Source organism: Taurulus bubalis (assembly GCF_910589615.1).
Source record: "Taurulus bubalis genome assembly, chromosome: 5".
Lineage (NCBI taxonomy): Eukaryota > Metazoa > Chordata > Actinopteri > Perciformes > Cottidae > Taurulus > Taurulus bubalis.
Genome location: NC_136593.1, coordinates 13,115,030 through 13,130,236, shown reverse-complemented (window position 1 = coordinate 13,130,236; position 15,207 = coordinate 13,115,030).

The window sequence follows — 15,207 nt, the reverse complement described above, 5'->3', positions numbered from 1 at the left end:
TTCATAGTCCTTGTTACACTGAACAGCTGTGGTGAAAATGTGCATGAATGGTACAACTCATTCATACATGCACTTACTAGAGTGGTTTTGCATTGCCATCTACTGGTCAGTATATATTTCATGTTCTTGTTAATAGACATCAGGTATTAATTACTGAAGCACAATTTTGAAGAAAAGGCACATTTTTGGCAAGAAACTATTAACTAATTATTAACTAATTTATAAAAACCCGATTATGTCACCCTACACATGGTTTAGCCGTCTGCATGTGTTTGAACCAGTTACACTGCTGTGCTCAATCAAAAACACATTTAACATTTCTACTTTTCTAATATCCGATTCTCGCTTAGATTTTTTCCAGATACATTGTTCAAGTAAAGTACTTGAATATATTGAAGCATATTTATTTCTCTCCACAAAATGTTACATGCAAATACATTTGAACACAAAATGCAATGCATTTTGAAGTAGTTAACATGGACTAATTTGTGATAACTATAACATAAACATGTTGTGTCATGTTAATGCATAAATAATAATATTCGTATTTGTTAAGTGTAACAATATCGCTCTGAAAGAGGCCGTTCTGCATCATGAGTATACTTTCACTTTTGACACTTTAAATATATTTAGCTCACATTACAAATACTTTTACTGCAGGGAAACATTTGAATGCTTAACCTTTACTTGTGATGACATATGTTTAGACTTCTACTGGAGTAAAGATCGTAGTACTTTTTTTATAACCAATCGCAGCAGTATACTGTATCTTTTACATTTGCCATGCAGTTACCACTTGTACCCTGTGGATGGAGTCATTGTCAGCCTCAAACAATGAACAAAAGAGACATTTTTTAACATGAAATGAGTGACAACTCAAAATTGAACTGGACTTTTGTCTAAGAAGTTAAGAGGAGAAATGTTTTGGTTAAAGGAACTGCTAAAAACTCATTCAACATTTTAAACACGACAGGAGTTCCCTCTGCTCTTTTGTAGGCAGTTACAAGAAGTTTAAAACAACTTTGATCTTTAAATCTTTCAATGCACTGTTGTTGTTTTTTAAATAAGCTTATCATATCTTTTTATGTAAAAGATATGATAAACTCGCAGCGGGGACATTTATAGGATTCCAGCAGCATACATAAAAGTGTAAACACGAGACATAGTAAGAGAAACCAAAACACGTATTATAAATAAGTAATGAACAGTAAAGAATATTAACTACGTTTTTTTTGTTCATTTTTTTTTTTTATTCCACAATAACTCAAATATAATGAAGGAGCTGTACAGACTCTACTATGCATTTTCTTATAAAAACGTTTAGGGTATACTACAGAAGGATTTTTTCTGGCATATTATGTTATGAATATGTTCAGGACATTTGCACATCATACTATATAATATGACTCCTTTATGGCACAGTACACTATAGTGTATTAAACAAACGTATTATGGTATAGTCTATTAGGCTTTTTTTTTTATAATGGTATACAATACTATATTTATTATAATTTACTTATGGAACACATTACTTGCATTGCATAGTATACTATGACCATAGTGTTATGCTATGACCAGTAGTCGTGTCTGTACTAATAACTCTGTCCCTTCCCACCTTTGAAAGTTCTTTCAACAAATCCTTGCTTGTATGCATTTTTTTAATCTGTAAAGCTTGTGAGAAATACCAACAGCCCTCCATCCTCACCCCGAGCCCAAGCTCAGCCACACGTGTTTTGATCGTTTCAACTGGATGACTTGGAGGTCAATGACCTGAGAGAAAATCCTGAGCTGAAATAAATGATTACTGGTTGATTATTAAAGATAATCTACAGATAAATTACATGGTTTAGATTAAAGAAAAACAAATATATAAATGAGAGATAAATATGAATATATAAAACAGACACACATGGTCTTCACTGCTTTTGTTTTGTTTTCCCGATCCTAATATAAGGTAATTCTGGTTTTATTTCCTCCATGGTAAGCATTCTGAGCCAGATGTAATTCATTTAGGTGTGTTTATTGAGGTTAAAGTAGGAATATAATCAGATTATAAACTTTCCAGAGGCCTGAATGGCTGCCAAAAGGAAACGGACCACCCGTGGACTAACACCAAGTTTTCCAGCTGTGGCTCACTAGTTAAAAAGGCCTTTTCATTGATGCTGTGATATAATTAGTATGGCCAACAGAGTTGCAGCTAACACACAATTTAAGTGTTGAGTAGATGAAGAGGTCTAGCTGGTTTATTGTGGCACCTCTTGATATGTTATGTTCCATGTTCTGTAAAGCAGTCAGCATCCCTTCAGAAGACTTCCTAATACTGTAATGGATAACTCAAGTACCATTCATAACAACCACACAATAGAAAACACAGGAGACAAGGTTTGAATTCTTCTCTGCTTATAGTTTCCAGTATACTGTATTTTAATAGTTCTCTTTATGGATTTCAGAGAATATCTATCGCCTCCCCATGGCTCTCAACATGGCAACAGCTGAGTTGACTGCTTGCTGACGGAGCTTTAAGACGCTTTCCTGCTGAAAGAAGGAAGTATCCTTTATTAATCCCCTTGGGGAGATTCTTCTCTGCATTTGACCCATCATTGGGTGTCTTGCTCAGGGGCGCTTCGACATGTGAGCTATGGGGGGACTGGGGATCGAGACGGCTACCTTGTGGTTGCGGGACGACCGCTCATCCCCCTGAGCTACAGCCACCCTTAAAAGAAGAAAAACAGGAGCGTTAAATTGCAAGCCAATAAAGTAAAAACAAAGAATTCAAGGACACTAAAAGAAGTGAGGGAGACCGCAGATTCAGATGATACATGATCTGTGGGTTCTTCACAATGAGCAATCCAGTTCACATACAAGTATTTAAGTGATCCATTGTGAATATAAAATATCGATAACATCTGCTTTAATGAAAAGCATGGTTTACTTGGGCCACACATCACAATGTACATGTACTGTACGCGAGTTGTGAGTGATTAGATTCATCTTAAAACCTTAGGTTGGGAATCACTCTCTTAGATGATTACAAGTACTGAGATTTAATTTATCTTTAGCATGAGATACACATAAATAACCCTCGTTATTTAGCCAGGCAATTTGTAAACACTGCTAAAGGCAGACTCATTTCCTCCATTTACAACAAATCTGTCCGTGGTTTAATCGGGTCTGCTTGTGTGTTAGTCAAAGATTGATGTGTTTGTTGGAGCATTTGTCAGTAGCTGCTTGCTTGATCGATTGGACTGTATTAAATCAAGTTAAACTGTTGGGCCCATGCAAATAACGGATAAAATGCACATTCACAATGAACAGACTTGTGCACATTACAATGAGTTTTTGGTTGTAATATTCAATAATATGTTATTCAGTCGAAAACATCTGAGGGTAAATGGGTTTATTAATAATTCCTAGCATTATGAAGTGTACATTAAGCACTTAATGTTGGTATTAAAAAAATGCCACTATGAAAATACACAGGCGATATTTCATATATATGTCTTTTATTATTTGAAACATCTGACTCATGACTCAAGGATAGCGCCAGCTTAAACTATTTTCCTGTACAATAATAAATTGCAAAAGAGAAATAGAATATGATGCTTTTATTTTTCCTGAAAACATATGATTGAGAAGTCATATAAAGTAATTAATCCATTACCACTGTATTTCATGCTGTTGCGTCTAATGTTTTGTAAGAAAATAAAACTATTCAGATTACATGGCTCCAGTTTGAATTCCGTTTTACCGTCCAAGTTGGTTCACCCACTGGTGCAAATAACCCAAAGTCATCTCAGTGTCATAAATGTGATTAACTCCATGTTTATGTTTGATCAGTGCATTTTCAACAAGTTCGACCTGACAGGAAAAAGCGATTCACACATGCAAGTTGACAGTCATCAAAAGGATTAAGTTAAGTGATTAAGTTCCCTCCAAACTATACGCTATTTTAAACAACGTGAATCAAGGAAACAAACAATTATTCAGTCACTTGATGCAGTTTGGTGTTTATTTTTTCTCAACTATGCATGACTTTCTTTAATTCCTTGACCAATCCTGTTCTCTAAGCCCTCCACATACCATCTTCCACACCATTAGGTTTCCTTAGAGCGTACGGGTTCAACTGAGCTGAACTAATTGCTGACCACAGACCAACCATGCAATGTGACTCATAACAAACTTATATATTTTTCTGTTTTCACACTGTTACACTTCATCTGCCTTTCACTCAAACATCAAAACAGCAACATCAGCAGTGTGTATATTTTTTGCACTGTTTATGTCTGCTGTATATTAAGATGTGACTATATGGGATTAACGCAAGGCAAGAAACAACAAATCCAGCAGATTTTAATTACATAATATTTAGCTCCATAGGTCCCTTGTTTCTTGTTTATTCTTCATGCTGAGTAGTTTGAAAGATTAGGCAACTTTGCCTATATTGTAGAAAATAATGCATACTTCAGATGAAGTGTTCTTATAGCTTCTGGAATTAGACTATGACTCGTCTCATTTACGGTTAACATACGATGTATGTAATACATCATAATACAAGTATAATAATTGTATTATATAATTTAGTATATACTATGTTATTTATTACAGTATTTGCAAAATAAGTAAGTTCCAAAATGGAGAATATGAGTGAGAATGACCTTGGAATGCAAACTTTGAAGAGAATACTTTCCTATCTCACTTTGACCGGAGCCATGAAGCAGAAAAACACAAGCAGAAGATTTTTTTCTGTTTCACCAAGTCTCACCTGTTTCTGATTTGGCACTCAGGATATTCTCAGAATTACATGGGAAATTGCTATATTCTCTGTATTCCTTCAAAGCAGCATTGTATACTGTATGGGTGGTCAGATAGCAGGATGTTCGTTCGTGGGAACAGCTGCTAAAATTTGTCTTGTTACTTTGTCTTTTCAGGTACATTCCCTACAGTGACTTGTCTGTATACAGTATAGGTTCCCTTTTACGTCTGTTCTCTCTATATTACTGGATCAGCTTTAACACAAAGCTGTTGCCAGTGCTGCCTTTATCTGTTGTACTTAATCAGACAAGACAGCAAATAAAGCTTCTTTTTTTTTTTTACATTGATGGATTTAAAAAAATCAAAAGGACTCAGAGTTAGTGGTTTAATAAACAAACAGCTTTGAAGGACATCTCAGGCAGCGACAAGATGGAATGCAACAGAAGATCCAGCTGACACAGTTTAGCACAACGAACAAACAAAAGCTACATCCTGAGATATTTTCAGAAAGGATTCACTAAGTGAGAAAACTGGCAGACATAAAAGTTAAATGTGAATTAATAAGATGCAGATGCGTTGTATTGAAAAATACATTCTAGACTCATTTGATCACCTTTAGTTTTGGTAAGTATCACAAAGTGTCCCTTCTTAGTTCCTCTCTCGTGGTAATATTTAGCTTTTTTTCACTAAATTAACTTATTTAAAGTATTTTTGGGCCAGTACAATTGTCTAAAACATTATTTACACATTAGGCTACATATGAGCAATGTGGGAAAGACCAGTGCCGCAGCATTCATACCCTCTCGTCAGTGCCAACTTTGAACTTGTCCAGTTTAAGGGAAAAGTTAGTTTGAGAAACATACCTATTCACTTTCTTTCCGAGAGTTATACGATAAGATACAAAGCTTAGCTTAGCATAATGGCTAAAAGCAGAGTGAAACAGCCTGCCAACGCTTCTAAAGTTCACGAATCAACATGCTGGATCTCATTTGTTTCCGTGGAGTTATGTACTTGAACTATTTCTTGACAAACATTTCATTCCCCTATCCAGTATGTCTGTGTTGAGAAGTGCAAACATCCTGGTGTCTGTTTCCAATCAGAGGGACATGGTGTGGTGATTCATCCCCCTCCCTCCATAATATTACCAGCAACAACTGTAAGGTGCTGAGGTAACTGTAGCGATCTGATCAATTAAAGCTCTCAGAAAACAGGGATTTTGACCCAAGAGGAAGAAGGAGAAACATAATAAATGACCAGAGGCCGGCGTCAAAGTGCCAAAATACTCCTGGCAGGTCCCAGTAATGAATAACTCATTCAGTGAGTCTTAGGATTCATCACTGGTGAAACTAATGTGCTTATGAAAAAAATGCAGGATATCTATATCCTGGAGGTAAGAGGGATAGATTTAGAAAATTCTCCACTCCGTGTCAAACTTAAAAAATGTTCAAGCTATTTTTGAACTGAATATTATTGCTTGAGAAACATATTCTGTGATAGGCTACTCTGTATGTATACACCCTTGCAGAGGGCACAGCAAGCTGTTTCTATGGAGCAAAACTTCAAAATATACAGTACTGCACTAATCAATATTTCTATACTAAACCTGCAACAGCTGATTTCTTGGCCGCAGGGGAAGTTGTAAACCAAACATTAACCTAATACAGTGAACTTGTGAGCAAACAGTTGCGTATATACACATCCAGCAGTTACAGAGCAAGATGATCATTCATCCACCTGGCAAATGTAAGTTCGCCATTCACTCTTCTCTCTGTTGTTTGTCTCTATACCAACTAATTACCCTTATCATTTTCAGACGGAGCATGCAGTTTTTAGTAGAAAAGCCCTGATGAAGCTACTGTGTGCAACCACATACTGTGAGGCAAAGGTCATGTGTCTCTTAAACGGACTTAATGTGATACTTCCTTTCTGATCCGTTAAGGGACGTGCTGTTATCTCAGAAGACAACATGGTGCCAGGGGTAGGAGTCAGTCACCATTTCAACATGCATGCGAACATATTCACTGTGAGCATAGACTGTTTTTACACAGTGAAACTGGTATTTTCTCACTGCTCTCCCTTGACTTTCATCTCATCTGTTGAACATGTTTGAAGTGGAATTTCTGTTCTTCAAGTATAATGTCCAGTGGGTCTGTTATGTAAATGACCAGGAGCAGCACAAAATTAAGATTTTGATATTGCTAATTTATTAAATAAAAAAATGAATAGCTTGAAGCTGTGTTCCTATACATTACACTGAGAGCTTCCCCCCAGTATCAATGTCATGCATGTCATCTGTCACTGTCTAATTTGAGATACAGATGTGTGATCTCTTTCCCACATTTGATACGAGTTACACATGAAACATTGCAGCAAGGGATTGTTTATTTGCTTAGCCTCTTCTCTTCCTGTGGGCAAGAAGTGGGCAGCCACAGTGGACAGTTAAAAAAACATTAAATAGCACTAAGGGATGATGGAATGTTCCATCCATACACGCCACTACTGTTTACTTTGTTTTCCTGACCTTTTCTGAAGATACTTATAGAAGATAACATTCGTAGATGTTGATTACATGTTGCAAGTTTGAATAACTAGCTTCTTAAATCAACTTCCATTTGCTGTGCACACCATTTGCTAGGCATTGTCAGTCCATCATTTTAGTCTCAACTGAATTATCTCAACAACTATTGAAGTGATTGCTGTGGCATTTGGTTAAGTCTCTACAGGTGCTCTTGTGCACTGACACGTTTTTGGGTGTGCTCAAATGGATGATGGCCGATATACAATTTTCATACAGAAAGCAGTTGTTTATGGCCTGTTATTATAGTTATTTTCACTAATTGCAGAATTGTAATTCTCACCCAAGGCTACTATGACACCATCCCTGCAGACGCCTCAGTGAAACAAATCAATCACCCTAATATTGTATAATTGTGTGCCAGCTAGTGAGCCTTTCGGTATGTGCAGACCAGATTATATTGCGCATGTGTTGTACCTAAAGGATACAACTCGTGACCACACCTCCTTTAACTCTCATGGTGCTAATTAGCGAATGTTAGCATGCTAACAAACTAAAATAAGATGATGAACATGTTAAACACTATACCTCTTAAGAATTTTTAAATAGTAGTACTTGAAGGCCCCCCAAAAAGCCATAGTTTTCTTTAGGTTTCTGTGGGCATGGTGATTGATGGCCATTAGAGATCATGCCCACCCTCATTTAGTGGTTAAAAAGGAAGTGTAGAGCCATTCACATATATACATTTATACTTATTATATACTTATACATCTCTATATTACATTCTGTGCTTTTCAGTGCAACTAAGCACCTGAGTCCAACAGTCACGTGACAAAAACTCTGTAAAACTTCGACTGACCTACAGCTAGGCTGCTGAACACAGTGCATTGAGGAGAGGACAGGAGAGGTTGTAGGTAGGTTGTAAAAAATGTAAATAGTTAAATATGTATAGCATGTGTAGCCTTGCACGTGTAACACTTGTGGGTACTTGAAACAATCTGATATGGATTCCATTGTTTTCCAATTTTTTTAACTTTTTTTTTTTTTTAACTGTTATACTGCAACAATTTTTTTTTTGTTCTCGATACTTCTTGCCATGATTGTGCCGTTTCCATAAATGTGACAGCACGCCCTGAAGCTGCTTGGGGTTCAGAGGGTTTGCTTTTAATGTTTTTTCTCTCTTCATTTAAGATCAAATGGGAAATATTTATCTTAACTCTTGTGGTTGTGATACGCCTGAGAGCTTTGAGGTGCTGTTTAGTGTCTACATTTGTTTGCGCAGATCTAAAGAGGCAGAACCGGAGAAACCGATTATATTTGTTTATTTATCGAGATGACCACCAGTCGACAGCAATCTGCTGGGAAGAGAAGTGAAAAATGCAACACCAGGAACTAAACATATCTTGCCAATGAGAGCATGCTAACTGAAGAATGTTGTGTAAATCACAAAAGGCTGTTGATTTGATATGCTAAACTCTTCAATCCAGTGTTGTTACCCTCAGGCAAATCTTGAGTTAATAACCGGGCGCCTTAAGAAAGACATCTTCAGCAATGTTAACTTTAAAATATGAATATCTATTGAATGTCTGTGACGAACCTCAACCTGCGTAATCTCGGGGTAATATTTAACCAACCCTTGGCGTCTGTCCCCCGTGTTTAGCAGCTGTCTAGAACTTGTTTCTTCCACCAAAGAAACATGAGATCTGTATTATCAACAACTGAATTAGAGATGATCATACACACTTTTATCTCTTCTCGTAGTCACTATTGTAATGCACTTTTCTCCTCACTCAGTAAGTCTGCGATTAACCGTTTGAAGGTGATCCAGAATGCTGACGAGGACAAGTAAACGGTCTCACATCACTCCCATATTCGGATCTCTTCACTGGCTCTCTGTAGAGTACAGGATCCACTTTAAAATCCTCATTCTCACTTAGAATAGTCAGTCAGACTTCTGCATATGTGGCTGAACTACTTGGCCCTTATTTATCAGCGCACAATCTCACCTGTCCGTCCCACACACTTGCCTTAAAACCCGTGGTGACCGAGCTTTTGAGGCAGTAGTACCAAAGCTATGGAACGCTCTGCCTGTGTATTTTATAGTGCATTCCCCTGTTGTATCGTTCTGGCCCCTGTTATGGTCACTTTGGTTTAATTTATAAAGTTTTGTTTATTGTTTTCTCGACCACTGTAACGCACATTGTGACTTTTTCTGTGATAAGTGCAAGATAAATACACTTTACTTACATACTTACCCTCCTCCTCCCATACCCGGGCCAGGCGTCTCTGTTGCTTTGGTTGTCTGTTGCAGGTGCTGATTGGAGTGTCGTCAGCTGGATAAGCCACACCGGAGCCTTAAAGACCTTCATTTGGCAGTCTGGCTCTCTGGGGCAGGAGATCAATAGTGTCCCTGGCACATTTGCTGTGGCTTATGTTTTTGTTCCGTTTCTTTATACACACTGCCATACATCCAGACATGCACGCCACTACAAATCTAACCCTGGTCAATCAATCCCGGACAAACCCCCACATGTCACAATCGGGATCAGAAACTGCAACATGGATGGGAGACCAGACGAGTTAAAAGAGATAAATAAACGTTTATTGAAGAAAAAAAATCACAACTACCTACTTAAACAAGCTGCAGTGTCGACCACAGGAGAGCAGCCAGCCAGTCAAGGGAGTGAACCCTCTAGCTTCAGGTGTTGCGTCTTTATAGCAGCCACCCGCTCAGGTGTGGCTCATCAACTGATTAACAGCCTGAAAGACCAAACACAAAGCAAACAGGACCCAGACCCCTAGTGGGAGGGAGGATGGATCGTCACACTATACTTTTGATTTAACTACAGTTCTGAAAGTCACTATTGCAAATAAAGAGTTATCCCTCTCCCCTAATTCACCATGGTAACGGGTCTAATTCTCTGGCAGCTTTGACAGTGTCGGTGTGTGGTCACTTCACATCTTTCTACCGCTTGTGAATGCACTCTTAATGTGGGCTACATGAATTCTAATGGATGAAGTTGTAAAGACCGATTGGTAAATAGTTCCAGAATCATTCAGATTTAAGAAGTTATTTAGGAAAAGGCTGTGCAGTGTTAGGGAATATAATTATACACTGCTCCTGTATGGTTTCCAATTAACTGTGAATCAGGTGCTAAATGGTACACACCAGTAACACTTCCTATTATGTACACCACATATTCCATGTTGTCTCAGTGGTTTATCATACTGAGGTGTTGGTTTGGGATCATGAATCATTAGATGAAACTACAATACTATTGTCAACAACTACTGGAGGGGCTAGGATAATGTTTGGTTTTTGCTTTTATGGATGAAGATTATCTTGCAGACCGAGGTCTCTCACTCAAATTCCTGGCCAGCTCAGTCAATAGCTCATAGATCTCCATTGCAAAAGGAAAATCCTCCTCTAGCACATATTGCCTGGGGATTTCTTTAAGAATTTAAAATTCAGTCTCCATCTTGTTTCCATTTTACATGCTCCCAGTGTGATCTGTAAACACAATATCCTCTTTCCTTAGAATAATACACAGATGTGACTGAAACGAGTGAGCAGCCAAGAAATGTCTCAATGATGTGCACTGCTGAATGTGACAGTAGTAAAGTATACCCGCGCTAAACTGAATAAATCAGGTTTGAATTATTTTATAATGAAATGCACTAAATATGAAGCCAGATTCCAGAAGTTTTGTTGCAATACAAAATCTGATGAAAAGCACAATCTTGCTTTCTTGTTATGAAGGACATCACATAAAATCCTAATACATTTTTATGTTTTATATTTTTCAACAAAATCTGGTTTCTACCTTTAATTATTATGTAAATGTAGCAGACTAAACTAGTATGCACCCCACATGACTGAGCACAACATAAAAGATATTGCGAACAATACAAATTAATTATTTTATAGTGATATACTCCAAATTTATGGAAAACACATAATTCATTGAGGTTGTAGCTTTACCAGTGTCCTTCCACAGTTTATAAGCAAGTAAAACATCTATATTCCTTTCATGTATTGTGCAGGCAAATCCATTATTTCATTGGAGACTTTATTAATAAATCCAAATGTGTTTTCCTTTAACAAAGTTTGGATTCATCCAAAATTTAATAACAACACTTTCAGTTTTATTTGGAGATTCATCCCATTACAACCCCACTCTTGCCATTCTTGTTATTGGCTGCTCAAGGCCATTCTTCATGCACTGTGCTTACCACATTTCATGGAAGAGGGTACAGCACCATTCCTCTCTGCACCTCCAACACATCTTATCCTGGCTCAGCCCCATCTGGTATAATTAGACTTCATATGACTGATGTGACTTCATACTGGATATTGTTTCCCTCTACCCTTCTCTTGTGCTGATCTCACTGCTTTATACAATCTGCAACCATCAATATCTAACTCAAATAGGGTCTTATCAAGTACCGCACTTTGGTGAGAGAAAGAAATAGTGAGAGTTGCTGTGATAAATTACTTTCCTAAGCAAGTAACAAGTCAGCCCTGCGTACTAACAACACAGGGGGTTATATTGCTTCAGGTAATGGTGAGACATTACATACTATCCAGGAAGTTCAGCTGGTGTGAAGGAATCATGAATTTGGACGTTTATCAGACACCAAAATACGACAAAGTGATTTATAGTATTAGGACAGAATTTCAAAAGTTATCATTGTGGGAACTATTATATCTTATCAACTTTTTGGAGCCCTCTGGACTGGCGTCATTAAAATAAATGAGGGCTTCATTCATTCAAGCAGGACTGAAGATGTATGAACACGGAGGGATATGAGAATAGGTTGTAGAATTATATTGTCAGGTTTTATGTCGAATTTTTTTACATTTACATTTGTTGAAATGAGATCATCAAAGTCTAAATTGAAAATAATAATGTATTCCACCTCATAGGCGACCAAAGGTCATCAGATCGAGCAGTGGCTAGTTAATTCTCCCTCTAAGCCCTTTGATGCTTGTCAATGCTTTTCCATTACTTGAGCTCAGCTGCAGATGTCACAGACGCTGAGAGTACTATCCTCTAAGAATTAAGCCCAAGGCTAGTTCCTTACACTAGTGTATTATACATTATCTTTAAATTATGTCCATTTGAAGGAACGATTGTTCAAACAAATTAAATAATGAAAAAATAACTATTTTTAGCCCTAAAATCAGTTATCTTTGTTAGCAGTAATAGCAAGAGTAATACAATGTTATCAGCGTAAATAACTTTTAGTACTCTTGTCCTTTCTTTGGTTCTCATAAATCACAATTTCATAGATTCCATATAAACATATATTTTTATATATATACACATGTCTAAAATTATCTTAAATTACTGTAACAGACAAAACACAACACAAACACTGCACCTAAAAGAGATTCTGTACAAGATTAATCCAACCCTTTCTCAGGATAAGTCATTTGATTACAGTGTATTAAAACCAACAACACTGAAAAAATGAAAACAATAATAGGCTTGAAAATATTGACATGTTATAGCATGAATAACATTAACATTTAGATGTCAGTTCTTTGGCCTTGCCTTCTGTGCATGGTGCCTCACTAGCAGGGAGCAGCGTCAGTGATATTAACCATCAAGGATGATGTATTCCTTAATAGGCTGCTATTATTATTATTGTCTGTTGCAACAATAAAAAGGTCATCATGATTTATGTAGAGGGTATAGTTGTTTTGTCACAGTTATGCAGACGGACAGACCCAAATGCAGAAGAGCATCAGGAAGACAAACAGGAACTGAATATATGACCGTGCTATGTTGTGGATATTTGCTACTTAAGTAATTACATATTCTACTCAGTCATTGCCTTTATAGTGATTCTGATTGTTACTGACCATTTACAAGACACAATGCATATCAAGAATATCAGGCAATATTTAAACAAAATGTGATATACAAGTGTAGTATTAATGTGTCTCACAAGCTTGTTCATTTTTTTAGTGTTTTCTTCTTCCTTTTTTTATAAAGTGGTTTAATTCATCCCCTCAGCTCAGTTTGCTTTGGCTCTTCTCTGATGGATATCAGACAAAGTAGCTGCTCAAGGCATGTTCGCCCCCTCCAGTGGGCAATACAGGGGTCATTTCAAATATAATTCAGCATCCTATGTTATCAAAAGTCTTGTGTAGCCAAATCCCCAATAACTAAAATCCCAGGAATTATACCTTGAAAGAGTGTAATTATATTGTGTTTACTTTTCATGTGGACTAGAGCTTTTATTATTATCATCATTTACAGGTATATTAAAATTAACCAACTGTATAACCATCCTAAAATATGTCATAAAGGCACATTTGAGTGTAAAAGAATTGTTTTCAGAGACGTTTGTTTTGGTTTGCAGCGTTCAGACAAACCCAGTCTTAGTCACGCGAACATGATTTAGTTCTGCATGATTTCTGACCCTTCCACCACCACACACATGCTTTAGGTTATGAATAAGAGAGTGACTGCTGGTTTATACCTGTGTGCGAGTGCACAGAAAGCACAGGGCAGCTGTACCAACACACCGGTCTGTTATCCTTGTATTGCAGTGGCCCTCCTGTGCTCAGGCATTCCCACAGCGGGAGGCCTCTACACTTACATCATCGAGTCAAACGACTGTCACAACATTGGCATGAACAGTTTAAGTGCATAGGTGCCAAGTGCACTTGAATAGATGTCAGACAGAGTTTATGTGTGGCCGGGGTCCAGTCTGTCTATTTACATGCCAGTCTTAACGCTGAAGAGCCTTCATTGTGTCACTCATCTGTTTCATGTCAAGGTATTTGTATGAAACCAGATATTATGGACCATATATTTTCCATTTCTATGTCATACAGTATATGTCTTAGTCTGCTGGTGTTATGTAGCTGTGCTGCTATTGTTGGAGTTACAGTAAAATTACCAAGCGTGTATGGTCAAATAACCAAAACATATGCTACACACATCGTAGAATCTACAGCATATAGTGAATGTGGTGTTTGCTGGTTATGTATAGATTTACAGTCGGAGGTTAGGTTGTACACAATTATTTGTAATGCAGCTCTGGGAGTTTTTTTACAAAAAAAGTAAAGAATGTGTATGTTTTGTTATTGTGCTTAAGCAAACCAAGCATTTGGTCTTCGGTTGAGTTTTGGTCAATTTATTGTGTTCAGGTCTGGTTATTTTCAGATACTGCGTCAGTGTGTATCGTGTGTTGCATTAGGACAGACAAAGGGGGAAGCCTGGCAAGTGAACAGTCAGTGATAGATGTAATCACATTGCATTGAAGGGGGTCTCCTCAAAAATCCCCAATGAGTTTGTTTTAAATAATTTTTGTGGGAAAGTTAAGACGTTCTGAGTTTATCTGCCACTTTTGTTTGGTCAATATTTTGAGAAAAGTCAGCCTGACAGAGGGCAGATAGCTACTTACAATTATATGAAAAGTGCCTTATGCCGATAGTGGGCTGCAGTGTTATAGTCACGAGGGCTTCGAATGAATAACAAACTCTAATGAGAGGATCCAGGAACTGAAACAGAGATGGTATTATTGAAAGGTTTTCCAATTATTCCCTGTTTTCAACTGCACTTAATGAAATGTCCCGTTGAATTTTATCTCATGAGAAGATTCATTATTATGTAATAAAAGTCTAAATGTTTCTCATAAGGTGATGTCATGGTTTCATAATCGAGACCTTCTTTGCAATGAGTTTACATAACATGCCATAGTTTGTTTATGACAACACTGTTAGATCTTACAAATTAGCTGTTGCCCTTAAGTACACAACAGCACAGGGCGCCAATGCCCGGGGGGGGGGTTTCTGCCACACAGTACGCAACTTTATGTACAACACATTGTGTGTTGTTCATAAAAGCAGAAATTAGAGGGGCCGTGGTGTGAGCTACTATTCATTAATGCATTACATAATGTCTGACACCTAATACTATACA